Source organism: Garra rufa, unplaced genomic scaffold (assembly GCF_049309525.1).
Source record: "Garra rufa unplaced genomic scaffold, GarRuf1.0 hap1_unplaced_007, whole genome shotgun sequence".
NCBI lineage: Eukaryota > Metazoa > Chordata > Actinopteri > Cypriniformes > Cyprinidae > Garra > Garra rufa.
Genome location: NW_027394282.1, coordinates 765,350 through 788,866, shown reverse-complemented (window position 1 = coordinate 788,866; position 23,517 = coordinate 765,350). Strand labels below are relative to the sequence as shown.

General features: G+C 51.4%; 30 non-coding genes across 30 annotated transcripts; 7 read left to right on the top strand and 23 right to left on the bottom strand.

Moving 5' to 3' along the window:
• Window positions 1-258: 258 nt before the first annotated feature.
• On the bottom strand, window positions 259-332 carry trnan-guu (transfer RNA asparagine (anticodon GUU)). Its single transcript has one exon. It is a non-coding gene; the product is annotated as a tRNA-Asn (tRNA).
• A 201-nt stretch (window positions 333-533) lies between these two features.
• On the bottom strand, window positions 534-606 carry trnak-cuu (transfer RNA lysine (anticodon CUU)). The gene has a single exon. It is a non-coding gene; the product is annotated as a tRNA-Lys (tRNA).
• An 847-nt stretch (window positions 607-1,453) lies between these two features.
• On the bottom strand, window positions 1,454-1,594 carry LOC141313957 (U4 spliceosomal RNA). The gene has a single exon (XR_012350022.1). It is a non-coding gene; the product is annotated as a U4 spliceosomal RNA (small nuclear RNA).
• Window positions 1,595-2,057: 463 nt separating this feature from the next.
• On the top strand, window positions 2,058-2,139 carry trnas-gcu (transfer RNA serine (anticodon GCU)). Its single transcript has one exon. It is a non-coding gene; the product is annotated as a tRNA-Ser (tRNA).
• A 728-nt stretch (window positions 2,140-2,867) lies between these two features.
• Window positions 2,868-2,941, bottom strand: trnan-guu (transfer RNA asparagine (anticodon GUU)). Its single transcript has one exon. It is a non-coding gene; the product is annotated as a tRNA-Asn (tRNA).
• Window positions 2,942-4,062: 1,121 nt separating this feature from the next.
• On the bottom strand, window positions 4,063-4,203 carry LOC141313956 (U4 spliceosomal RNA). Its single transcript, XR_012350021.1, has one exon. It is a non-coding gene; the product is annotated as a U4 spliceosomal RNA (small nuclear RNA).
• A 463-nt stretch (window positions 4,204-4,666) lies between these two features.
• On the top strand, window positions 4,667-4,748 carry trnas-gcu (transfer RNA serine (anticodon GCU)). Its single transcript has one exon. It is a non-coding gene; the product is annotated as a tRNA-Ser (tRNA).
• A 1,000-nt stretch (window positions 4,749-5,748) lies between these two features.
• trnan-guu (transfer RNA asparagine (anticodon GUU)) lies at window positions 5,749-5,822 on the bottom strand. The gene has a single exon. It is a non-coding gene; the product is annotated as a tRNA-Asn (tRNA).
• A 201-nt stretch (window positions 5,823-6,023) lies between these two features.
• On the bottom strand, window positions 6,024-6,096 carry trnak-cuu (transfer RNA lysine (anticodon CUU)). Its single transcript has one exon. It is a non-coding gene; the product is annotated as a tRNA-Lys (tRNA).
• Window positions 6,097-6,964: 868 nt separating this feature from the next.
• Window positions 6,965-7,046, top strand: trnas-gcu (transfer RNA serine (anticodon GCU)). The gene has a single exon. It is a non-coding gene; the product is annotated as a tRNA-Ser (tRNA).
• Window positions 7,047-7,774: 728 nt separating this feature from the next.
• On the bottom strand, window positions 7,775-7,848 carry trnan-guu (transfer RNA asparagine (anticodon GUU)). The gene has a single exon. It is a non-coding gene; the product is annotated as a tRNA-Asn (tRNA).
• A 1,121-nt stretch (window positions 7,849-8,969) lies between these two features.
• LOC141313953 (U4 spliceosomal RNA) lies at window positions 8,970-9,110 on the bottom strand. The gene has a single exon (XR_012350019.1). It is a non-coding gene; the product is annotated as a U4 spliceosomal RNA (small nuclear RNA).
• A 463-nt stretch (window positions 9,111-9,573) lies between these two features.
• On the top strand, window positions 9,574-9,655 carry trnas-gcu (transfer RNA serine (anticodon GCU)). The gene has a single exon. It is a non-coding gene; the product is annotated as a tRNA-Ser (tRNA).
• Window positions 9,656-10,655: 1,000 nt separating this feature from the next.
• On the bottom strand, window positions 10,656-10,729 carry trnan-guu (transfer RNA asparagine (anticodon GUU)). The gene has a single exon. It is a non-coding gene; the product is annotated as a tRNA-Asn (tRNA).
• A 201-nt stretch (window positions 10,730-10,930) lies between these two features.
• On the bottom strand, window positions 10,931-11,003 carry trnak-cuu (transfer RNA lysine (anticodon CUU)). The gene has a single exon. It is a non-coding gene; the product is annotated as a tRNA-Lys (tRNA).
• An 846-nt stretch (window positions 11,004-11,849) lies between these two features.
• LOC141313952 (U4 spliceosomal RNA) lies at window positions 11,850-11,990 on the bottom strand. Its single transcript, XR_012350018.1, has one exon. It is a non-coding gene; the product is annotated as a U4 spliceosomal RNA (small nuclear RNA).
• A 463-nt stretch (window positions 11,991-12,453) lies between these two features.
• trnas-gcu (transfer RNA serine (anticodon GCU)) lies at window positions 12,454-12,535 on the top strand. The gene has a single exon. It is a non-coding gene; the product is annotated as a tRNA-Ser (tRNA).
• Window positions 12,536-13,535: 1,000 nt separating this feature from the next.
• Window positions 13,536-13,609, bottom strand: trnan-guu (transfer RNA asparagine (anticodon GUU)). Its single transcript has one exon. It is a non-coding gene; the product is annotated as a tRNA-Asn (tRNA).
• A 201-nt stretch (window positions 13,610-13,810) lies between these two features.
• On the bottom strand, window positions 13,811-13,883 carry trnak-cuu (transfer RNA lysine (anticodon CUU)). The gene has a single exon. It is a non-coding gene; the product is annotated as a tRNA-Lys (tRNA).
• Window positions 13,884-14,729: 846 nt separating this feature from the next.
• On the bottom strand, window positions 14,730-14,870 carry LOC141313951 (U4 spliceosomal RNA). The gene has a single exon (XR_012350017.1). It is a non-coding gene; the product is annotated as a U4 spliceosomal RNA (small nuclear RNA).
• A 463-nt stretch (window positions 14,871-15,333) lies between these two features.
• trnas-gcu (transfer RNA serine (anticodon GCU)) lies at window positions 15,334-15,415 on the top strand. Its single transcript has one exon. It is a non-coding gene; the product is annotated as a tRNA-Ser (tRNA).
• A 1,000-nt stretch (window positions 15,416-16,415) lies between these two features.
• On the bottom strand, window positions 16,416-16,489 carry trnan-guu (transfer RNA asparagine (anticodon GUU)). Its single transcript has one exon. It is a non-coding gene; the product is annotated as a tRNA-Asn (tRNA).
• A 201-nt stretch (window positions 16,490-16,690) lies between these two features.
• trnak-cuu (transfer RNA lysine (anticodon CUU)) lies at window positions 16,691-16,763 on the bottom strand. Its single transcript has one exon. It is a non-coding gene; the product is annotated as a tRNA-Lys (tRNA).
• Window positions 16,764-17,610: 847 nt separating this feature from the next.
• LOC141313950 (U4 spliceosomal RNA) lies at window positions 17,611-17,751 on the bottom strand. The gene has a single exon (XR_012350016.1). It is a non-coding gene; the product is annotated as a U4 spliceosomal RNA (small nuclear RNA).
• A 463-nt stretch (window positions 17,752-18,214) lies between these two features.
• trnas-gcu (transfer RNA serine (anticodon GCU)) lies at window positions 18,215-18,296 on the top strand. Its single transcript has one exon. It is a non-coding gene; the product is annotated as a tRNA-Ser (tRNA).
• A 728-nt stretch (window positions 18,297-19,024) lies between these two features.
• trnan-guu (transfer RNA asparagine (anticodon GUU)) lies at window positions 19,025-19,098 on the bottom strand. Its single transcript has one exon. It is a non-coding gene; the product is annotated as a tRNA-Asn (tRNA).
• Window positions 19,099-20,219: 1,121 nt separating this feature from the next.
• LOC141313949 (U4 spliceosomal RNA) lies at window positions 20,220-20,360 on the bottom strand. Its single transcript, XR_012350015.1, has one exon. It is a non-coding gene; the product is annotated as a U4 spliceosomal RNA (small nuclear RNA).
• A 1,545-nt stretch (window positions 20,361-21,905) lies between these two features.
• Window positions 21,906-21,979, bottom strand: trnan-guu (transfer RNA asparagine (anticodon GUU)). The gene has a single exon. It is a non-coding gene; the product is annotated as a tRNA-Asn (tRNA).
• A 201-nt stretch (window positions 21,980-22,180) lies between these two features.
• Window positions 22,181-22,253, bottom strand: trnak-cuu (transfer RNA lysine (anticodon CUU)). The gene has a single exon. It is a non-coding gene; the product is annotated as a tRNA-Lys (tRNA).
• An 847-nt stretch (window positions 22,254-23,100) lies between these two features.
• LOC141313948 (U4 spliceosomal RNA) lies at window positions 23,101-23,241 on the bottom strand. The gene has a single exon (XR_012350013.1). It is a non-coding gene; the product is annotated as a U4 spliceosomal RNA (small nuclear RNA).
• Window positions 23,242-23,517: the final 276 nt, after the last annotated feature.

Sequence of the window (23,517 nt, the reverse complement as noted above, 5' to 3'; positions counted from 1 at the left end):
GAATGTCAGCGGATACTATGTCAACTAGATGAGCCCCAGAGACAGATCATCAGTTAAGAAGGCATCCACATGCCACAGCAAACTACTCGAGCTGGTGAAAATGTTCACCAAATGCCCGCCGCTGAGTTCTTTTAAAACAAGCCAGCTTATTGAAGGTGCACAAGATAAACGCCCTGAGAAAGCTGTGCCTCGCAACCCTAAGAATGGCATAGGCGTTAGTGGACACCTGACGCGCGTGCAAAACTCCGGCATTTCACACGTCCCTGGGTGGGCTCGAACCACCAACCTTTCGGTTAACAGCCGAACGCGCTAACCGATTGCGCCACAGAGACAGCCGCTGTTGCTTGCTGCCGCCGGATCACCGGTGTAAAAGCAAGGGTTAGGGTTAGTGATAGGGATTAAAATTGCTCGCACTAACAGCGACATCTGTTTTGAAAGATGTTTCCGGAGCTCGCAAAATCCACTCAGCCTGCGCGGCGAATGGGCACGCTGGAGCCCGCCACCCTTTTGGGAAGAAAGAGAGTCAACAAAGCCGCCCAACGTGGGGCTCGAACCCACGACCCTGAGATTAAGAGTCTCATGCTCTACCGACTGAGCTAGCCGGGCTGGTCGTGGGCTTCTTCACCGGGTCGGACCCAGTTTTCATCGGCCCCCAAATCACACAGGCGAAACGGAGGCTCTCGCGTTGTGCGAGACTGTCGAGCCCTCCCCGTGGGTAGGGCTTAGAGCAGGCTTAGAGTTTTCTTCTGTCGGTTTTGACCCAATCTGTTTTTGGGAAGCGCAGTTTGACCCAGCAGTGCGGGCCAACAACACGTTCTGTTTTGCCGCGTGAAGGCGGGTCAATGCTTTGGACAGCGTATGGTTGAGATGTGATTTTCCACCAATTTGGGGCACCTTTCTTAAGGAAATCAAGGATGATTTCATGGGAAATGGCAAACTGCTGTAGCGTTTGGCTAACAAGCCAAAGCTACAAAGGATGTACCGGTGCCCCGTCGTCCGAGCAGAATCCACATTCGGCCGTAATCGGAGGTTACTACTAACGTTCGATTGTGTCTCATAGGGAGTTTGACACAGGGCCTCAGTGGAAAACAGGCCCTCGGCGGCTGAAACAAAAGACGAAGAAGGCATCCACATGCACATGGTTCAGGAGTGTTAAACAAAGAAACCACGCAAGATGACGAGGTGGTCCAGCGGGTAAGGCGGTGGAAGGCTAATACATTGTGCTCGACATGCACTGGAAGCTTTAGCGCCACTGAGAGCCCACCGGACCAGCCAGGCCCAACCTGTTTACGATGGGTAACGGTGAGCTGTAATTGCGCTGCAGTTTAATGATACCCGTCTTGAGGACATATTTACAAAACAACAAGCCTTCTGGCTCTGGCGCTCAATCATCAGCAGACACCTTTTCGACGAGAAACGAAACCAGGCTATTTTTTCTCAACAATACTCTAAGCCTCCAGAGAGGCTAGCAAAAATTGCCAAAGCTGACTGTATTTCAAGTCATCCTGGCGGGGTATTGGGTAAAGTTTTCAACCAGCAATGATCGCGCCTCGGATAAACCTCATAGGCTACAATATTGCCTCTGCGAAAGAATGCCGGCGACGGTCGTGACCTTTGCAGGCACCTACGTGGATGTGAACCGACAAGGTGGTAGCAAGCTTTAAACTGCCGCACAAACAGTCTCCTGGCACGGGTTGCTGCACCGTGTTTCTACGGAACAGATTAGAGGTGTGTAAAAGACGGCTCATTCACTATTCCCTCTGTGCTCAAAACAGCCTGCTGAAAGCACAGCAGCAGCAGCTGAAAAGGTCCGCAGCATGGCCTCTCTCAGTCAGCAAGGGGGCGGGGAGGCCGAGTGGTTAAGGCGATGGACTGCTAATCCCATCCTTGTCGTTCGGTTCCTTTAGCACTGGACCTTAATCTAGGTCCTGGGGACCCCATGCTGAACTTTTTGTGTGTCCTTCTTATCTAACACACTCAGTTCAGTTCTTTGAGTTCTCTACTAATGAGCTGATGATCTGAATCGGGAGTGCTAAATAAAAGACGGCACGTAATACGACGAGGTGGCCGAGTGGTTAAGGCGATGGACTGCTAATCCATTGTGCTCTGCACGCGTGGGTTCGAATCCCATCCTCGTCGTTCGGTACATTTAGCAGTGATCCTCGGTCCTGGGGACCCCACTCTGCAATTTTTGTGTGTCTTCCCTATCTGACACACTCAGTCCAGTTCACTGAGCGCTCTACTAATGAGCTGGTGGTCTGAATCGGGAGTGTTAAACAAAAGGACCGCGCAAAACGAAAGGTGGTCGAGTGGTTAAGGCGATGCAAGGCTAGTCCGTTGTGCTCGGCACGCCTTGGTTTGTGTGGGTTCGAATCCCATCCTCTTCATTTGATGCTTTAGCACCACTGAGAGCCCACCGGAACAGACAGGCCCAACCTGTTTACGATGGGTAGCGGCGAGCTGTGATTGTGCTGTAGTTTATTGATACCTGCCGCAAAGTCTTGAGAACATATTGACAAAACAACAAGTCTTCTGGCTCCGGCACGCTATGATCGGTGGACACCTCTTTGACGAGGGCCAACAACCAGCCACGCCAATAAAAGGAAACAAAACGAAGCAAGACTATCTTTCTCAACAAGCCTCCAGAGAGACAGATCATCAGTAAAGAAGGCATCCACATGCCACAGCAAACTACTCGAGCTGGTGAAAATGTTCACCAAATGCCCGCCGCTGAGTTCTTTTAAAACAAGCCAGCTTATTGAAGGTGCACAAGATAAACGCCCTGAGAAAGCTGTGCCTCGCAACCCTAAGAATGGCATAGGCGTTAGTGGACACCTGACGCGCGTGCAAAACTCCGGCATTTCACACGTCCCTGGGTGGGCTCGAACCACCAACCTTTCGGTTAACAGCCGAACGCGCTAACCGATTGCGCCACAGAGACAGCCGCAGGTGCTTGCTGCCGCCGGATCACCGGTGTAAAAGCAAGGGTTAGGGTTAGTGATAGGGATTAAAATTGCTCGCACTAACAGCGACATCTGTTTTGAAAGATGTTTCCGGAGCTCGCAAAATCCACTCAGCCTGCGCGGCGAATGGGCACGCTGGAGCCCGCCACCCTTTTGGGAAGAAAGAGAGTCAACAGAGCCGCCCAACGTGGGGCTCGAACCCACGACCCTGAGATTAAGAGTATCATGCTCTACCGACTGAGCTAGCCGGGCTGGTCGTGGGCTTCTTCACCGGGTCGGACCCAGTTTTCATCGGCCCCCAAATCACACAGGCGAAACGGAGGCTCTCGCGTTGTGCGAGACTGTCGAGCCCTCCCCGTGGGTAGGGCTTAGAGCAGGCTTAGAGTTTTCTTCTGTCGGTTTTGACCCAATCTGTTTTTGGGAAGCGCAGTTTGACCCAGCAGTGCGGGCCAACAACACGTTCTGTTTTGCCGCGTGAAGGCGGGTCAATGCTTTGGACAGCGTATGGTTGAGATGTGATTTTCCACCAATTTGGGGCACCTTTCTTAAGGAAATCAAGGATGATTTCATGGGAAATGGCAAACTGCTGTAGCGTTTGGCTAACAAGCCAAAGCTACAAAGGATGTACCGGTGCCCCGTCGTCCGAGCAGAATCCACATTCGGCCGTAATCGGAGGTTACTACTAACGTTCGATTGTGTCTCATAGGGAGTTTGACGCAGGGCCTCAGTGGAAAACAGGCCCTCGGCGGCTGAAACAAAAGACGAAGAAGGCATCCACATGCACATGGTTCAGGAGTGTTAAACAAAGAAACCACGCAAGATGACGAGGTGGTCCAGCGGGTAAGGCGGTGGAAGGCTAATACATTGTGCTCGACATGCACTGGAAGCTTTAGCGCCACTGAGAGCCCACCGGACCAGACAGGCCCAACCTGTTTACGATGGGTAACGGTGAGCTGTAATTGCGCTGCAGTTTAATGATACCCGTCTTGAGGACATATTTACAAAACAACAAGCCTTCTGGCTCTGGCGCTCAATCATCAGCAGACAACTTTTTGACGAGAAACGAAACCAGGCTATTTTTTCTCAACAATACTCTAAGCCTCCAGAGAGGCTAGCAAAAATTGCCAAAGCTGACTGTATTTCAAGTCATCCTGGCGGGGTATTGGGTAAAGTTTTCAACCAGCAATGATCGCGCCTCGGATAAACCTCATAGGCTACAATATTGCCTCTGCGAAAGAATGCCGGCGACGGTCGTGACCTTTGCAGGCACCTACGTGGATGTGAACCGACAAGGTGGTAGCAAGCTTTAAACTGCCGCACAAACAGTCTCCTGGCACGGGTTGCTGCACCGTGTTTCTACGGAACAGATTAGAGGTGTGTAAAAGACGGCTCATTCACTATTCCCTCTGTGCTCAAAACAGCCTGCTGAAAGCACAGCAGCAGCAGCTGAAAAGGTCCGCAGCATGGCCTCTCTCAGTCAGCAAGGGGGCGGGGAGGCCGAGTGGTTAAGGCGATGGACTGCTAATCCCATCCTTGTCGTTCGGTTCCTTTAGCACTGGACCTTAATCTAGGTCCTGGGGACCCCATGCTGAACTTTTTGTGTGTCCTTCTTATCTAACACACTCAGTTCAGTTCTTTGAGTTCTCTACTAATGAGCTGATGATCTGAATCGGGAGTGCTAAATAAAAGACGGCACGTAATACGACGAGGTGGCCGAGTGGTTAAGGCGATGGACTGCTAATCCATTGTGCTCTGCACGCGTGGGTTCGAATCCCATCCTCGTCGTTCGGTACATTTAGCAGTGATCCTCGGTCCTGGGGACCCCACTCTGCAATTTTTGTGTGTCTTCCCTATCTGACACACTCAGTCCAGTTCACTGAGCGCTCTACTAATGAGCTGGTGGTCTGAATCGGGAGTGTTAAACAAAAGGACCGCGCAAAACAAAAGGTGGTCGAGTGGTTAAGGCGATGCAAGGCTAGTCCGTTGTGCTCGGCACGCCTTGGTTTGTGTGGGTTCGAATCCCATCCTCTTCATTTGATGCTTTAGCACCACTGAGAGCCCACCGGAACAGACAGGCCCAACCTGTTTACGATGGGTAGCGGCGAGCTGTGATTGTGCTGTAGTTTATTGATACCTGCCGCAAAGTCTTGAGAACATATTGACAAAACAACAAGTCTTCTGGCTCCGGCACGCTATGATCGGTGGACACCTCTTTGACGAGGGCCAACAACCAGCCACGCCAATAAAAGGAAACAAAACGAAGCAAGACTATCTTTCTCAACAAGCCTCCAGAGAGACTGGCAAAAATTGCCGATGCTGACTGTATTTCAAGTCATCCCGGTGGGGTATTGGGTATTGACTTTGTGGCAACATGGAACTTTTGCATCTACATTAATATTAGTCTGTTTCTTCTTATTCTGAGGTCACCGTAGCCACCAGATCCATTCTGCATTCCGATCTGATGGTCACTACAGTCCCCCGGTTCCAGTCCGTACCAAGAGCAGATGGTGGATCAGCACCTTCAGCCGAATGTCAGCGGATACTATGTCAACTAGATGAGCCCCAGAGACAGATCATCAGTAAAGAAGGCATCCACATGCCACAGCAAACTACTCGAGCTGGTGAAAATGTTCACCAAATGCCCGCCGCTGAGTTCTTTTAAAACAAGCCAGCTTATTGAAGGTGCACAAGATAAACGCCCTGAGAAAGCTGTGCCTCGCAACCCTAAGAATGGCATAGGCGTTAGTGGACACCTGACGCGCGTGCAAAACTCCGGCATTTCACACGTCCCTGGGTGGGCTCGAACCACCAACCTTTCGGTTAACAGCCGAACGCGCTAACCGATTGCGCCACAGAGACAGCCGCTGTTGCTTGCTGCCGCCGGATCACCGGTGTAAAAGCAAGGGTTAGGGTTAGTGATAGGGATTAAAATTGCTCGCACTAACAGCGACATCTGTTTTGAAAGATGTTTCCGGAGCTCGCAAAATCCACTCAGCCTGCGCGGCGAATGGGCACGCTGGAGCCCGCCACCCTTTTGGGAAGAAAGAGAGTCAACAAAGCCGCCCAACGTGGGGCTCGAACCCACGACCCTGAGATTAAGAGTCTCATGCTCTACCGACTGAGCTAGCCGGGCTGGTCGTGGGCTTCTTCACCGGGTCGGACCCAGTTTTCATCGGCCCCCAAATCACACAGGCGAAACGGAGGCTCTCGCGTTGTGCGAGACTGTCGAGCCCTCCCCGTGGGTAGGGCTGAGAGCAGGCTTAGAGTTTTCTTCTGTCGGTTTTGACCCAATCTGTTTTTGGGAAGCGCAGTTTGACCCAGCAGTGCGGGCCAACAACACGTTCTGTTTTGCCGCGTGAAGGCGGGTCAATGCTTTGGACAGCGTATGGTTGAGATGTGATTTTCCACCAATTTGGGGCACCTTTCTTAAGGAAATCAAGGATGATTTCATGGGAAAAGGCAAACTGCTGTAGCGTTTGGCTAACAATCGCGCCTCGGATAAACCTCATAGGCTACAATATTGCCTCTGCGAAAGAATGCCGGCGACGGTTGTGACCTTTGCAGGCACCTACGTGGATGTGAACCGACAAGGTGGTAGTAAGCTTTAAACTGCCGCACAAACAGTCTCCTGGCACGGGTTGCTGCACCGTGTTTCTACGGAACAGAATAGAGGTGTGTAAAAGACGGCTCATTCACTATTCCCTCTGTGCTCAAAACAGCCTGCTGAAAGCACAGCAGCAGCAGCTGAAAAGGTCCGCAGCATGGCCTCTCTCAGTCAGCAAGGGGGCGGGGAGGCCGAGTGGTTAAGGCGATGGACTGCTAATCCCATCCTTGTCGTTCGGTTCCTTTAGCACTGGACCTTAATCTAGGTCCTGGGGACCCCATGCTGAACTTTTTGTGTGTCCTCCTTATCTAACACACTCAGTTCAGTTCTTTGAGTTCTCTACTAATGAGCTGATGATCTGAATCGGGAGTGCTAAATAAAAGACGGCACGTAATACGACGAGGTGGCCGAGTGGTTAAGGCGATGGACTGCTAATCCATTGTGCTCTGCACGCGTGGGTTCGAATCCCATCCTCGTCGTTCGGTACATTTAGCAGTGATCCTCGGTCCTGGGGACCCCACTCTGCAATTTTTGTGTGTCTTCCCTATCTGACACACTCAGTCCAGTTCACTGAGCGCTCTACTAATGAGCTGGTGGTCTGAATCGGGAGTGTTAAACAAAAGGACCGCGCAAAACGAAAGGTGGTCGAGTGGTTAAGGCGATGCAAGGCTAGTCCGTTGTGCTCGGCACGCCTTGGTTTGTGTGGGTTCGAATCCCATCCTCTTCATTTGATGCTTTAGCACCACTGAGAGCCCACCGGAACAGACAGGCCCAACCTGTTTACGATGGGTAGCGGCGAGCTGTGATTGTGCTGTAGTTTATTGATACCTGCCGCAAAGTCTTGAGAACATATTGATAAAACAACAAGTCTTCTGGCTCCGGCACGCTATGATCGGTGGACACCTCTTTGACGAGGACCAACAACCAGCCACGCCAATAAAAGGAAACAAAACGAAGCAAGACTATCTTTCTCAACAAGCCTCCAGAGAGACAGATCATCAGTAAAGAAGGCATCCACATGCCACAGCAAACTACTCGAGCTGGTGAAAATGTTCACCAAATGCCCGCCGCTGAGTTCTTTTAAAACAAGCCAGCTTATTGAAGGTGCACAAGATAAACGCCCTGAGAAAGCTGTGCCTCGCAACCCTAAGAATGGCATAGGCGTTAGTGGACACCTGACGCGCGTGCAAAACTCCGGCATTTCACACGTCCCTGGGTGGGCTCGAACCACCAACCTTTCGGTTAACAGCCGAACGCGCTAACCGATTGCGCCACAGAGACAGCCGCAGGTGCTTGCTGCCGCCGGATCACCGGTGTAAAAGCAAGGGTTAGGGTTAGTGATAGGGATTAAAATTGCTCGCACTAACAGCGACATCTGTTTTGAAAGATGTTTCCGGAGCTCGCAAAATCCACTCAGCCTGCGCGGCGAATGGGCACGCTGGAGCCCGCCACCCTTTTGGGAAGAAAGAGAGTCAACAGAGCCGCCCAACGTGGGGCTCGAACCCACGACCCTGAGATTAAGAGTATCATGCTCTACCGACTGAGCTAGCCGGGCTGGTCGTGGGCTTCTTCACCGGGTCGGACCCAGTTTTCATCGGCCCCCAAATCACACAGGCGAAACGGAGGCTCTCGCGTTGTGCGAGACTGTCGAGCCCTCCCCGTGGGTAGGGCTTAGAGCAGGCTTAGAGTTTTCTTCTGTCGGTTTTGACCCAATCTGTTTTTGGGAAGCGCAGTTTGACCCAGCAGTGCGGGCCAACAACACGTTCTGTTTTGCCGCGTGAAGGCGGGTCAATGCTTTGGACAGCGTATGGTTGAGATGTGATTTTCCACCAATTTGGGGCACCTTTCTTAAGGAAATCAAGGATGATTTCATGGGAAATGGCAAACTGCTGTAGCGTTTGGCTAACAAGCCAAAGCTACAAAGGATGTACCGGTGCCCCGTCGTCCGAGCAGAATCCACATTCGGCCGTAATCGGAGGTTACTACTAACGTTCGATTGTGTCTCATAGGGAGTTTGACGCAGGGCCTCAGTGGAAAACAGGCCCTCGGCGGCTGAAACAAAAGACGAAGAAGGCATCCACATGCACATGGTTCAGGAGTGTTAAACAAAGAAACCACGCAAGATGACGAGGTGGTCCAGCGGGTAAGGCGGTGGAAGGCTAATACATTGTGCTCGACATGCACTGGAAGCTTTAGCGCCACTGAGAGCCCACCGGACCAGACAGGCCCAACCTGTTTACGATGGGTAACGGTGAGCTGTAATTGCGCTGCAGTTTAATGATACCCGTCTTGAGGACATATTTACAAAACAACAAGCCTTCTGGCTCTGGCGCTCAATCATCAGCAGACAACTTTTTGACGAGAAACGAAACCAGGCTATTTTTTCTCAACAATACTCTAAGCCTCCAGAGAGGCTAGCAAAAATTGCCAAAGCTGACTGTATTTCAAGTCATCCTGGCGGGGTATTGGGTAAAGTTTTCAACCAGCAATGATCGCGCCTCGGATAAACCTCATAGGCTACAATATTGCCTCTGCGAAAGAATGCCGGCGACGGTCGTGACCTTTGCAGGCACCTACGTGGATGTGAACCGACAAGGTGGTAGCAAGCTTTAAACTGCCGCACAAACAGTCTCCTGGCACGGGTTGCTGCACCGTGTTTCTACGGAACAGATTAGAGGTGTGTAAAAGACGGCTCATTCACTATTCCCTCTGTGCTCAAAACAGCCTGCTGAAAGCACAGCAGCAGCAGCTGAAAAGGTCCGCAGCATGGCCTCTCTCAGTCAGCAAGGGGGCGGGGAGGCCGAGTGGTTAAGGCGATGGACTGCTAATCCCATCCTTGTCGTTCGGTTCCTTTAGCACTGGACCTTAATCTAGGTCCTGGGGACCCCATGCTGAACTTTTTGTGTGTCCTTCTTATCTAACACACTCAGTTCAGTTCTTTGAGTTCTCTACTAATGAGCTGATGATCTGAATCGGGAGTGCTAAATAAAAGACGGCACGTAATACGACGAGGTGGCCGAGTGGTTAAGGCGATGGACTGCTAATCCATTGTGCTCTGCACGCGTGGGTTCGAATCCCATCCTCGTCGTTCGGTACATTTAGCAGTGATCCTCGGTCCTGGGGACCCCACTCTGCAATTTTTGTGTGTCTTCCCTATCTGACACACTCAGTCCAGTTCACTGAGCGCTCTACTAATGAGCTGGTGGTCTGAATCGGGAGTGTTAAACAAAAGGACCGCGCAAAACAAAAGGTGGTCGAGTGGTTAAGGCGATGCAAGGCTAGTCCGTTGTGCTCGGCACGCCTTGGTTTGTGTGGGTTCGAATCCCATCCTCTTCATTTGATGCTTTAGCACCACTGAGAGCCCACCGGAACAGACAGGCCCAACCTGTTTACGATGGGTAGCGGCGAGCTGTGATTGTGCTGTAGTTTATTGATACCTGCCGCAAAGTCTTGAGAACATATTGACAAAACAACAAGTCTTCTGGCTCCGGCACGCTATGATCGGTGGACACCTCTTTGACGAGGGCCAACAACCAGCCACGCCAATAAAAGGAAACAAAACGAAGCAAGACTATCTTTCTCAACAAGCCTCCAGAGAGACTGGCAAAAATTGCCGATGCTGACTGTATTTCAAGTCATCCCGGTGGGGTATTGGGTATTGACTTTGTGGCAACATGGAACTTTTGCATCTACATTAATATTAGTCTGTTTCTTCTTATTCTGAGGTCACCGTAGCCACCAGATCCATTCTGCATTCCGATCTGATGGTCACTACAGTCCCCCGGTTCCAGTCCGTACCAAGAGCAGATGGTGGATCAGCACCTTCAGCCGAATGTCAGCGGATACTATGTCAACTAGATGAGCCCCAGAGACAGATCATCAGTAAAGAAGGCATCCACATGCCACAGCAAACTACTCGAGCTGGTGAAAATGTTCACCAAATGCCCGCCGCTGAGTTCTTTTAAAACAAGCCAGCTTATTGAAGGTGCACAAGATAAACGCCCTGAGAAAGCTGTGCCTCGCAACCCTAAGAATGGCATAGGCGTTAGTGGACACCTGACGCGCGTGCAAAACTCCGGCATTTCACACGTCCCTGGGTGGGCTCGAACCACCAACCTTTCGGTTAACAGCCGAACGCGCTAACCGATTGCGCCACAGAGACAGCCGCTGTTGCTTGCTGCCGCCGGATCACCGGTGTAAAAGCAAGGGTTAGGGTTAGTGATAGGGATTAAAATTGCTCGCACTAACAGCGACATCTGTTTTGAAAGATGTTTCCGGAGCTCGCAAAATCCACTCAGCCTGCGCGGCGAATGGGCACGCTGGAGCCCGCCACCCTTTTGGGAAGAAAGAGAGTCAACAAAGCCGCCCAACGTGGGGCTCGAACCCACGACCCTGAGATTAAGAGTCTCATGCTCTACCGACTGAGCTAGCCGGGCTGGTCGTGGGCTTCTTCACCGGGTCGGACCCAGTTTTCATCGGCCCCCAAATCACACAGGCGAAACGGAGGCTCTCGCGTTGTGCGAGACTGTCGAGCCCTCCCCGTGGGTAGGGCTTAGAGCAGGGCAGAGTTTTCTTCTGTCGGTTTTGACCCAATCTGTTTTTGGGAAGCGCAGTTTGACCCAGCAGTGCGGGCCAACAACACGTTCTGTTTTGCCGCGTGAAGGCGGGTCAATGCTTTGGACAGCGTATGGTTGAGATGTGATTTTCCACCAATTTGGGGCACATTTCTTAAGGAAATCAAGGATGATTTCATGGGAAATGGCAAACTGCTGTAGCGTTTGGCTAACAAGCCAAAGCTACAAAGGATGTACCGGTGCCCCGTCGTCCGAGCAGAATCCACATTCGGCCGTAATCGGAGGTTACTACTAACGTTCGATTGTGTCTCATAGGGAGTTTGACGCAGGGCCTCAGTGGAAAACAGGCCCTCGGCGGCTGAAACAAAAGACGAAGAAGGCATTCACATGCACATGGTTCAGGAGTGTTAAACAAAGAAACCACGCAAGATGACGAGGTGGTCCAGCGGGTAAGGCGGTGGAAGGCTAATACATTGTGCTCGACATGCACTGGAAGCTTTAGCGCCACTGAGAGCCCACCGGACCAGACAGGCCCAACCTGTTTACGATGGGTAACGGTGAGCTGTAATTGCGCTGCAGTTTAATGATACCCGTCTTGAGGACATATTTACAAAACAACAAGCCTTCTGGCTCTGGCGCTCAATCATCAGCAGACAACTTTTCGACGAGAAACGAAACCAGGCTATTTTTTCTCAACAATACTCTAAGCCTCCAGAGAGGCTAGCAAAAATTGCCAAAGCTGACTGTATTTCAAGTCATCCTGGCGGGGTATTGGGTAAAGTTTTCAACCAGCAATGATCGCGCCTCGGATAAACCTCATAGGCTACAATATTGCCTCTGCGAAAGAATGCCGGCGACGGTTGTGACCTTTGCAGGCACCTACGTGGATGTGAACCGACAAGGTGGTAGCAAGCTTTAAACTGCCGCACAAACAGTCTCCTGGCACGGGTTGCTGCACCGTGTTTCTACGGAACAGATTAGAGGTGTGTAAAAGACGGCTCATTCACTATTCCCTCTGTGCTCAAAACAGCCTGCTGAAAGCACAGCAGCAGCAGCTGAAAAGGTCCGCAGCATGGCCTCTCTCAGTCAGCAAGGGGGCGGGGAGGCCGAGTGGTTAAGGCGATGGACTGCTAATCCCATCCTTGTCGTTCGGTTCCTTTAGCACTGGACCTTAATCTAGGTCCTGGGGACCCCATGCTGAACTTTTTGTGTGTCCTCCTTATCTAACACACTCAGTTCAGTTCTTTGAGTTCTCTACTAATGAGCTGATGATCTGAATCGGGAGTGCTAAATAAAAGACGGCACGTAATACGACGAGGTGGCCGAGTGGTTAAGGCGATGGACTGCTAATCCATTGTGCTCTGCACGCGTGGGTTCGAATCCCATCCTCGTCGTTCGGTACATTTAGCAGTGATCCTCGGTCCTGGGGACCCCACTCTGCAATTTTTGTGTGTCTTCCCTATCTGACACACTCAGTCCAGTTCACTGAGCGCTCTACTAATGAGCTGGTGGTCTGAATCGGGAGTGTTAAACAAAAGGACCGCGCAAAACAAAAGGTGGTCGAGTGGTTAAGGCGATGCAAGGCTAGTCCGTTGTGCTCGGCATGCCTTGGTTTGTGTGGGTTCGAATCCCATCCTCTTCATTTGATGCTTTAGCACCACTGAGAGCCCACCGGAACAGACAGGCCCAACCTGTTTACGATGGGTAGCGGCGAGCTGTGATTGTGCTGTAGTTTATTGATACCTGCCGCAAAGTCTTGAGAACATATTGACAAAACAACAAGTCTTCTGGCTCCGGCACGCTATGATCGGTGGACACCTCTTTGACGAGGGCCAACAACCAGCCACGCCAATAAAAGGAAACAAAACGAAGCAAGACTATCTTTCTCAACAAGCCTCCAGAGAGACTGGCAAAAATTGCCGATGCTGACTGTATTTCAAGTCATCCCGGTGGGGTATTGGGTATTGACTTTGTGGCAACATGGAACTTTTGCATCTACATTAATATTAGTCTGTTTCTTCTTATTCTGAGGTCACCGTAGCCACCAGATCCATTCTGCATTCCGATCTGATGGTCACTACAGTCCCCCGGTTCCAGTCCGTACCAAGAGCAGATGGTGGATCAGCACCTTCAGCCGAATGTCAGCGGATACTATGTCAACTAGATGAGCCCCAGAGACAGATCATCAGTAAAGAAGGCATCCACATGCCACAGCAAACTACTCGAGCTGGTGAAAATGTTCACCAAATGCCCGCCGCTGAGTTCTTTTAAAACAAGCCAGCTTATTGAAGGTGCACAAGATAAACGCCCTGAGAAAGCTGTGCCTCGCAACCCTAAGAATGGCATAGGCGTTAGTGGACACCTGACGCGCGTGCAAAACTCCGGCATTTCACACGTCCCTGGGTGGGCTCGAACCACCAACCTTTCGGTTAACAGCCGAACGCGCTAACCGATTGCGCCACAGAGACAGCCGCTGTTGCTTGCTGCCGCCGGATCACCGGTGTAAAAGCAAGGGTTAGGGTTAGTGATAGGGATTAAAATTGCTCGCACTAACAGCGACATCTGTTTTGAAAGATGTTTCCGGAGCTCGCAAAATCCACTCAGCCTGCGCGGCGAATGGGCACGCTGGAGCCCGCCACCCTTTTGGGAAGAAAGAGAGTCAACAAAGCCGCCCAACGTGGGGCTCGAACCCACGACCCTGAGATTAAGAGTCTCATGCTCTACCGACTGAGCTAGCCGGGCTGGTCGTGGGCTTCTTCACCGGGTCGGACCCAGTTTTCATCGGCCCCCAAATCACACAGGCGAAACGGAGGCTCTCGCGTTGTGCGAGACTGTCGAGCCCTCCCCGTGGGTAGGGCTTAGAGCAGGGCAGAGTTTTCTTCTGTCGGTTTTGACCCAATCTGTTTTTGGGAAGCGCAGTTTGACCCAGCAGTGCGGGCCAACAACACGTTCTGTTTTGCCGCGTGAAGGCGGGTCAATGCTTTGGACAGCGTATGGTTGAGATGTGATTTTCCACCAATTTGGGGCACATTTCTTAAGGAAATCAAGGATGATTTCATGGGAAATGGCAAACTGCTGTAGCGTTTGGCTAACAAGCCAAAGCTACAAAGGATGTACCGGTGCCCCGTCGTCCGAGCAGAATCCACATTCGGCCGTAATCGGAGGTTACTACTAACGTTCGATTGTGTCTCATAGGGAGTTTGACGCAGGGCCTCAGTGGAAAACAGGCCCTCGGCGGCTGAAACAAAAGACGAAGAAGGCATTCACATGCACATGGTTCAGGAGTGTTAAACAAAGAAACCACGCAAGATGACGAGGTGGTCCAGCGGGTAAGGCGGTGGAAGGCTAATACATTGTGCTCGACATGCACTGGAAGCTTTAGCGCCACTGAGAGCCCACCGGACCAGACAGGCCCAACCTGTTTACGATGGGTAACGGTGAGCTGTAATTGCGCTGCAGTTTAATGATACCCGTCTTGAGGACATATTTACAAAACAACAAGCCTTCTGGCTCTGGCGCTCAATCATCAGCAGACAACTTTTCGACGAGAAACGAAACCAGGCTATTTTTTCTCAACAATACTCTAAGCCTCCAGAGAGGCTAGCAAAAATTGCCAAAGCTGACTGTATTTCAAGTCATCCTGGCGGGGTATTGGGTAAAGTTTTCAACCAGCAATGATCGCGCCTCGGATAAACCTCATAGGCTACAATATTGCCTCTGCGAAAGAATGCCGGCGACGGTTGTGACCTTTGCAGGCACCTACGTGGATGTGAACCGACAAGGTGGTAGCAAGCTTTAAACTGCCGCACAAACAGTCTCCTGGCACGGGTTGCTGCACCGTGTTTCTACGGAACAGATTAGAGGTGTGTAAAAGACGGCTCATTCACTATTCCCTCTGTGCTCAAAACAGCCTGCTGAAAGCACAGCAGCAGCAGCTGAAAAGGTCCGCAGCATGGCCTCTCTCAGTCAGCAAGGGGGCGGGGAGGCCGAGTGGTTAAGGCGATGGACTGCTAATCCCATCCTTGTCGTTCGGTTCCTTTAGCACTGGACCTTAATCTAGGTCCTGGGGACCCCATGCTGAACTTTTTGTGTGTCCTCCTTATCTAACACACTCAGTTCAGTTCTTTGAGTTCTCTACTAATGAGCTGATGATCTGAATCGGGAGTGCTAAATAAAAGACGGCACGTAATACGACGAGGTGGCCGAGTGGTTAAGGCGATGGACTGCTAATCCATTGTGCTCTGCACGCGTGGGTTCGAATCCCATCCTCGTCGTTCGGTACATTTAGCAGTGATCCTCGGTCCTGGGGACCCCACTCTGCAATTTTTGTGTGTCTTCCCTATCTGACACACTCAGTCCAGTTCACTGAGCGCTCTACTAATGAGCTGGTGGTCTGAATCGGGAGTGTTAAACAAAAGGACCGCGCAAAACAAAAGGTGGTCGAGTGGTTAAGGCGATGCAAGGCTAGTCCGTTGTGCTCGGCACGCCTTGGTTTGTGTGGGTTCGAATCCCATCCTCTTCATTTGATGCTTTAGCACCACTGAGAGCCCACCGGAACAGACAGGCCCAACCTGTTTACGATGGGTAGCGGCGAGCTGTGATTGTGCTGTAGTTTATTGATACCTGCCGCAAAGTCTTGAGAACATATTGACAAAACAACAAGTCTTCTGGCTCCGGCACGCTATGATCGGTGGACACCTCTTTGACGAGGGCCAACAACCAGCCACGCCAATAAAAGGAAACAAAACGAAGCAAGACTATCTTTCTCAACAAGCCTCCAGAGAGACTGGCAAAAATTGCCGATGCTGACTGTATTTCAAGTCATCCCGGTGGGGTATTGGGTATTGACTTTGTGGCAACATGGAACTTTTGCATCTACATTAATATTAGTCTGTTTCTTCTTATTCTGAGGTCACCGTAGCCACCAGATCCATTCTGCATTCCGATCTGATGGTCACTACAGTCCCCCGGTTCCAGTCCGTACCAAGAGCAGATGGTGGATCAGCACCTTCAGCCGAATGTCAGCGGATACTATGTCAACTAGATGAGCCCCAGAGACAGATCATCAGTAAAGAAGGCATCCACATGCCACAGCAAACTACTCGAGCTGGTGAAAATGTTCACCAAATGCCCGCCGCTGAGTTCTTTTAAAACAAGCCAGCTTATTGAAGGTGCACAAGATAAACGCCCTGAGAAAGCTGTGCCTCGCAACCCTAAGAATGGCATAGGCGTTAGTGGACACCTGACGCGCGTGCAAAACTCCGGCATTTCACACGTCCCTGGGTGGGCTCGAACCACCAACCTTTCGGTTAACAGCCGAACGCGCTAACCGATTGCGCCACAGAGACAGCCGCTGTTGCTTGCTGCCGCCGGATCACCGGTGTAAAAGCAAGGGTTAGGGTTAGTGATAGGGATTAAAATTGCTCGCACTAACAGCGACATCTGTTTTGAAAGATGTTTCCGGAGCTCGCAAAATCCACTCAGCCTGCGCGGCGAATGGGCACGCTGGAGCCCGCCACCCTTTTGGGAAGAAAGAGAGTCAACAAAGCCGCCCAACGTGGGGCTCGAACCCACGACCCTGAGATTAAGAGTCTCATGCTCTACCGACTGAGCTAGCCGGGCTGGTCGTGGGCTTCTTCACCGGGTCGGACCCAGTTTTCATCGGCCCCCAAATCACACAGGCGAAACGGAGGCTCTCGCGTTGTGCGAGACTGTCGAGCCCTCCCCGTGGGTAGGGCTTAGAGCAGGCTTAGAGTTTTCTTCTGTCGGTTTTGACCCAATCTGTTTTTGGGAAGCGCAGTTTGACCCAGCAGTGCGGGCCAACAACACGTTCTGTTTTGCCGCGTGAAGGCGGGTCAATGCTTTGGACAGCGTATGGTTGAGATGTGATTTTCCACCAATTTGGGGCACCTTTCTTAAGGAAATCAAGGATGATTTCATGGGAAATGGCAAACTGCTGTAGCGTTTGGCTAACAAGCCAAAGCTACAAAGGATGTACCGGTGCCCCGTCGTCCGAGCAGAATCCACATTCGGCCGTAATCGGAGGTTACTACTAACGTTCGATTGTGTCTCATAGGGAGTTTGACGCAGGGCCTCAGTGGAAAACAGGCCCTCGGCGGCTGAAACAAAAGACGAAGAAGGCATCCACATGCACATGGTTCAGGAGTGTTAAACAAAGAAACCACGCAAGATGACGAGGTGGTCCAGCGGGTAAGGCGGTGGAAGGCTAATACATTGTGCTCGACATGCACTGGAAGCTTTAGCGCCACTGAGAGCCCACCGGACCAGACAGGCCCAACCTGTTTACGATGGGTAACGGTGAGCTGTAATTGCGCTGCAGTTTAATGATACCCGTCTTGAGGACATATTTACAAAACAACAAGCCTTCTGGCTCTGGCGCTCAATCATCAGCAGACAACTTTTCGACGAGAAACGAAACCAGGCTATTTTTTCTCAACAATACTCTAAGCCTCCAGAGAGGCTAGCAAAAATTGCCAAAGCTGACTGTATTTCAAGTCATCCTGGCGGGGTATTGGGTAAAGTTTTCAACCAGCAATGATCGCGCCTCGGATAAACCTCATAGGCTACAATATTGCCTCTGCGAAAGAATGCCGGCGACGGTTGTGACCTTTGCAGGCACCTACGTGGATGTGAACCGACAAGGTGGTAGCAAGCTTTAAACTGCCGCACAAACAGTCTCCTGGCACGGGTTGCTGCACCGTGTTTCTACGGAACAGATTAGAGGTGTGTAAAAGACGGCTCATTCACTATTCCCTCTGTGCTCAAAACAGCCTGCTGAAAGCACAGCAGCAGCAGCTGAAAAGGTCCGCAGCATGGCCTCTCTCAGTCAGCAAGGGGGCGGGGAGGCCGAGTGGTTAAGGCGATGGACTGCTAATCCCATCCTTGTCGTTCGGTTCCTTTAGCACTGGACCTTAATCTAGGTCCTGGGGACCCCATGCTGAACTTTTTGTGTGTCCTCCTTATCTAACACACTCAGTTCAGTTCTTTGAGTTCTCTACTAATGAGCTGATGATCTGAATCGGGAGTGCTAAATAAAAGACGGCACGTAATACGACGAGGTGGCCGAGTGGTTAAGGCGATGGACTGCTAATCCATTGTGCTCTGCACGCGTGGGTTCGAATCCCATCCTCGTCGTTCGGTACATTTAGCAGTGATCCTCGGTCCTCGGGACCCCACTCTGCAATTTTTGTGTGTCTTCCCTATCTGACACACTCAGTCCAGTTCACTGAGCGCTCTACTAATGAGCTGGTGGTCTGAATCGGGAGTGTTAAACAAAAGGACCGCGCAAAACGAAAGGTGGTCGAGTGGTTAAGGCGATGCAAGGCTAGTCCGTTGTGCTCGGCACGCCTTGGTTTGTGTGGGTTCGAATCCCATCCTCTTCATTTGATGCTTTAGCACCACTGAGAGCCCACCGGAACAGACAGGCCCAACCTGTTTACGATGGGTAGCGGCGAGCTGTGATTGTGCTGTAGTTTATTGATACCTGCCGCAAAGTCTTGAGAACATATTGATAAAACAACAAGTCTTCTGGCTCCGGCACGCTATGATCGGTGGACACCTCTTTGACGAGGACCAACAACCAGCCACGCCAATAAAAGGAAACAAAACGAAGCAAGACTATCTTTCTCAACAAGCCTCCAGAGAGACAGATCATCAGTAAAGAAGGCATCCACATGCCACAGCAAACTACTCGAGCTGGTGAAAATGTTCACCAAATGCCCGCCGCTGAGTTCTTTTAAAACAAGCCAGCTTATTGAAGGTGCACAAGATAAACGCCCTGAGAAAGCTGTGCCTCGCAACCCTAAGAATGGCATAGGCGTTAGTGGACACCTGACGCGCGTGCAAAACTCCGGCATTTCACACGTCCCTGGGTGGGCTCGAACCACCAACCTTTCGGTTAACAGCCGAACGCGCTAACCGATTGCGCCACAGAGACAGCCGCAGGTGCTTGCTGCCGCCGGATCACCGGTGTAAAAGCAAGGGTTAGGGTTAGTGATAGGGATTAAAATTGCTCGCACTAACAGCGACATCTGTTTTGAAAGATGTTTCCGGAGCTCGCAAAATCCACTCAGCCTGCGCGGCGAATGGGCACGCTGGAGCCCGCCACCCTTTTGGGAAGAAAGAGAGTCAACACAGCCGCCCAACGTGGGGCTCGAACCCACGACCCTGAGATTAAGAGTATCATGCTCTACCGACTGAGCTAGCCGGGCTGGTCGTGGGCTTCTTCACCGGGTCGGACCCAGTTTTCATCGGCCCCCAAATCACACAGGCGAAACGGAGGCTCTCGCGTTGTGCGAGACTGTCGAGCCCTCCCCGTGGGTAGGGCTTAGAGCAGGCTTAGAGTTTTCTTCTGTCGGTTTTGACCCAATCTGTTTTTGGGAAGCGCAGTTTGACCCAGCAGTGCGGGCCAACAACACGTTCTGTTTTGCCGCGTGAAGGCGGGTCAATGCTTTGGACAGCGTATGGTTGAGATGTGATTTTCCACCAATTTGGGGCACCTTTCTTAAGGAAATCAAGGATGATTTCATGGGAAATGGCAAACTGCTGTAGCGTTTGGCTAACAAGCCAAAGCTACAAAGGATGTACCGGTGCCCCGTCGTCCGAGCAGAATCCACATTCGGCCGTAATCGGAGGTTACTACTAACGTTCGATTGTGTCTCATAGGGAGTTTGACGCAGGGCCTCAGTGGAAAACAGGCCCTCGGCGGCTGAAACAAAAGACGAAGAAGGCATCCACATGCACATGGTTCAGGAGTGTTAAACAAAGAAACCACGCAAGATGACGAGGTGGTCCAGCGGGTAAGGCGGTGGAAGGCTAATACATTGTGCTCGACATGCACTGGAAGCTTTAGCGCCACTGAGAGCCCACCGGACCAGACAGGCCCAACCTGTTTACGATGGGTAACGGTGAGCTGTAATTGCGCTGCAGTTTAATGATACCCGTCTTGAGGACATATTTACAAAACAACAAGCCTTCTGGCTCTGGCGCTCAATCATCAGCAGACAACTTTTTGACGAGAAACGAAACCAGGCTATTTTTTCTCAACAATACTCTAAGCCTCCAGAGAGGCTAGCAAAAATTGCCAAAGCTGACTGTATTTCAAGTCATCCTGGCGGGGTATTGGGTAAAGTTTTCAACCAGCAATGATCGCGCCTCGGATAAACCTCATAGGCTACAATATTGCCTCTGCGAAAGAATGCCGGCGACGGTCGTGACCTTTGCAGGCACCTACGTGGATGTGAACCGACAAGGTGGTAGCAAGCTTTAAACTGCCGCACAAACAGTCTCCTGGCACGGGTTGCTGCACCGTGTTTCTACGGAACAGATTAGAGGTGTGTAAAAGACGGCTCATTCACTATTCCCTCTGTGCTCAAAACAGCCTGCTGAAAGCACAGCAGCAGCAGCTGAAAAGGTCCGCAGCATGGCCTCTCTCAGTCAGCAAGGGGGCGGGGAGGCCGAGTGGTTAAGGCGATGGACTGCTAATCCCATCCTTGTCGTTCGGTTCCTTTAGCACTGGACCTTAATCTAGGTCCTGGGGACCCCATGCTGAACTTTTTGTGTGTCCTTCTTATCTAACACACTCAGTTCAGTTCTTTGAGTTCTCTACTAATGAGCTGATGATCTGAATCGGGAGTGCTAAATAAAAGACGGCACGTAATACAACGAGGTGGCCGAGTGGTTAAGGCGATGGACTGCTAATCCATTGTGCTCTGCACGCGTGGGTTCGAATCCCATCCTCGTCGTTCGGTACATTTAGCAGTGATCCTCGGTCCTGGGGACCCCACTCTGCAATTTTTGTGTGTCTTCCCTATCTGACACACTCAGTCCAGTTCACTGAGCGCTCTACTAATGAGCTGGTGGTCTGAATCGGGAGTGTTAAACAAAAGGACCGCGCAAAACAAAAGGTGGTCGAGTGGTTAAGGCGATGCAAGGCTAGTCCGTTGTGCTCGGCACGCCTTGGTTTGTGTGGGTTCGAATCCCATCCTCTTCATTTGATGCTTTAGCACCACTGAGAGCCCACCGGAACAGACAGGCCCAACCTGTTTACGATGGGTAGCGGCGAGCTGTGATTGTGCTGTAGTTTATTGATACCTGCCGCAAAGTCTTGAGAACATATTGACAAAACAACAAGTCTTCTGGCTCCGGCACGCTATGATCGGTGGACACCTCTTTGACGAGGGCCAACAACCAGCCACGCCAATAAAAGGAAACAAAACGAAGCAAGACTATCTTTCTCAACAAGCCTCCAGAGAGACTGGCAAAAATTGCCGATGCTGACTGTATTTCAAGTCATCCCGGTGGGGTATTGGGTATTGACTTTGTGGCAACATGGAACTTTTGCATCTACATTAATATTAGTCTGTTTCTTCTTATTCTGAGGTCACCGTAGCCACCAGATCCATTCTGCATTCCGATCTGATGGTCACTACAGTCCCCCGGTTCCAGTCCGTACCAAGAGCAGATGGTGGATCAGCACCTTCAGCCGAATGTCAGCGGATACTATGTCAACTAGATGAGCCCCAGAGACAGATCATCAGTAAAGAAGGCATCCACATGCCACAGCAAACTACTCGAGCTGGTGAAAATGTTCACCAAATGCCCGCCGCTGAGTTCTTTTAAAACAAGCCAGCTTATTGAAGGTGCACAAGATAAACGCCCTGAGAAAGCTGTGCCTCGCAACCCTAAGAATGGCATAGGCGTTAGTGGACACCTGACGCGCGTGCAAAACTCCGGCATTTCACACGTCCCTGGGTGGGCTCGAACCACCAACCTTTCGGTTAACAGCCGAACGCGCTAACCGATTGCGCCACAGAGACAGCCGCTGTTGCTTGCTGCCGCCGGATCACCGGTGTAAAAGCAAGGGTTAGGGTTAGTGATAGGGATTAAAATTGCTCGCACTAACAGCGACATCTGTTTTGAAAGATGTTTCCGGAGCTCGCAAAATCCACTCAGCCTGCGCGGCGAATGGGCACGCTGGAGCCCGCCACCCTTTTGGGAAGAAAGAGAGTCAACAAAGCCGCCCAACGTGGGGCTCGAACCCACGACCCTGAGATTAAGAGTCTCATGCTCTACCGACTGAGCTAGCCGGGCTGGTCGTGGGCTTCTTCACCGGGTCGGACCCAGTTTTCATCGGCCCCCAAATCACACAGGCGAAACGGAGGCTCTCGCGTTGTGCGAGACTGTCGAGCCCTCCCCGTGGGTAGGGCTTAGAGCAGGCTTAGAGTTTTCTTCTGTCGGTTTTGACCCAATCTGTTTTTGGGAAGCGCAGTTTGACCCAGCAGTGCGGGCCAACAACACGTTCTGTTTTGCCGCGTGAAGGCGGGTCAATGCTTTGGACAGCGTATGGTTGAGATGTGATTTTCCACCAATTTGGGGCACCTTTCTTAAGGAAATCAAGGATGATTTCATGGGAAATGGCAAACTGCTGTAGCGTTTGGCTAACAAGCCAAAGCTACAAAGGATGTACCGGTGCCCCGTCGTCCGAGCAGAATCCACATTCGGCCGTAATCGGAGGTTACTACTAACGTTCGATTGTGTCTCATAGGGAGTTTGACGCAGGGCCTCAGTGGAAAACAGGCCCTCGGCGGCTGAAACAAAAGACGAAGAAGGCATCCACATGCACATGGTTCAGGAGTGTTAAACAAAGAAACCACGCAAGATGACGAGGTGGTCCAGCGGGTAAGGCGGTGGAAGGCTAATACATTGTGCTCGACATGCACTGGAAGCTTTAGCGCCACTGAGAGCCCACCGGACCAGACAGGCCCAACCTGTTTACGATGGGTAACGGTGAGCTGTAATTGCGCTGCAGTTTAATGATACCCGTCTTGAGGACATATTTACAAAACAACAAGCCTTCTGGCTCTGGCGCTCAATCATCAGCAGACAACTTTTCGACGAGAAACGAAACCAGGCTATTTTTTCTCAACAATACTCTAAGCCTCCAGAGAGGCTAGCAAAAATTGCCAAAGCTGACTGTATTTCAAGTCATCCTGGCGGGGTATTGGGTAAAGTTTTCAACCAGCAATGATCGCGCCTCGGATAAACCTCATAGGCTACAATATTGCCTCTGCGAAAGAATGCCGGCGACGGTTGTGACCTTTGCAGGCACCTACGTGGATGTGAACCGACAAGGTGGTAGCAAGCTTTAAACTGCCGCACAAACAGTCTCCTGGCACGGGTTGCTGCACCGTGTTTCTACGGAACAGATTAGAGGTGTGTAAAAGACGGCTCATTCACTATTCCCTCTGTGCTCAAAACAGCCTGCTGAAAGCACAGCAGCAGCAGCTGAAAAGGTCCGCAGCATGGCCTCTCTCAGTCAGCAAGGGGGCGGGGAGGCCGAGTGGTTAAGGCGATG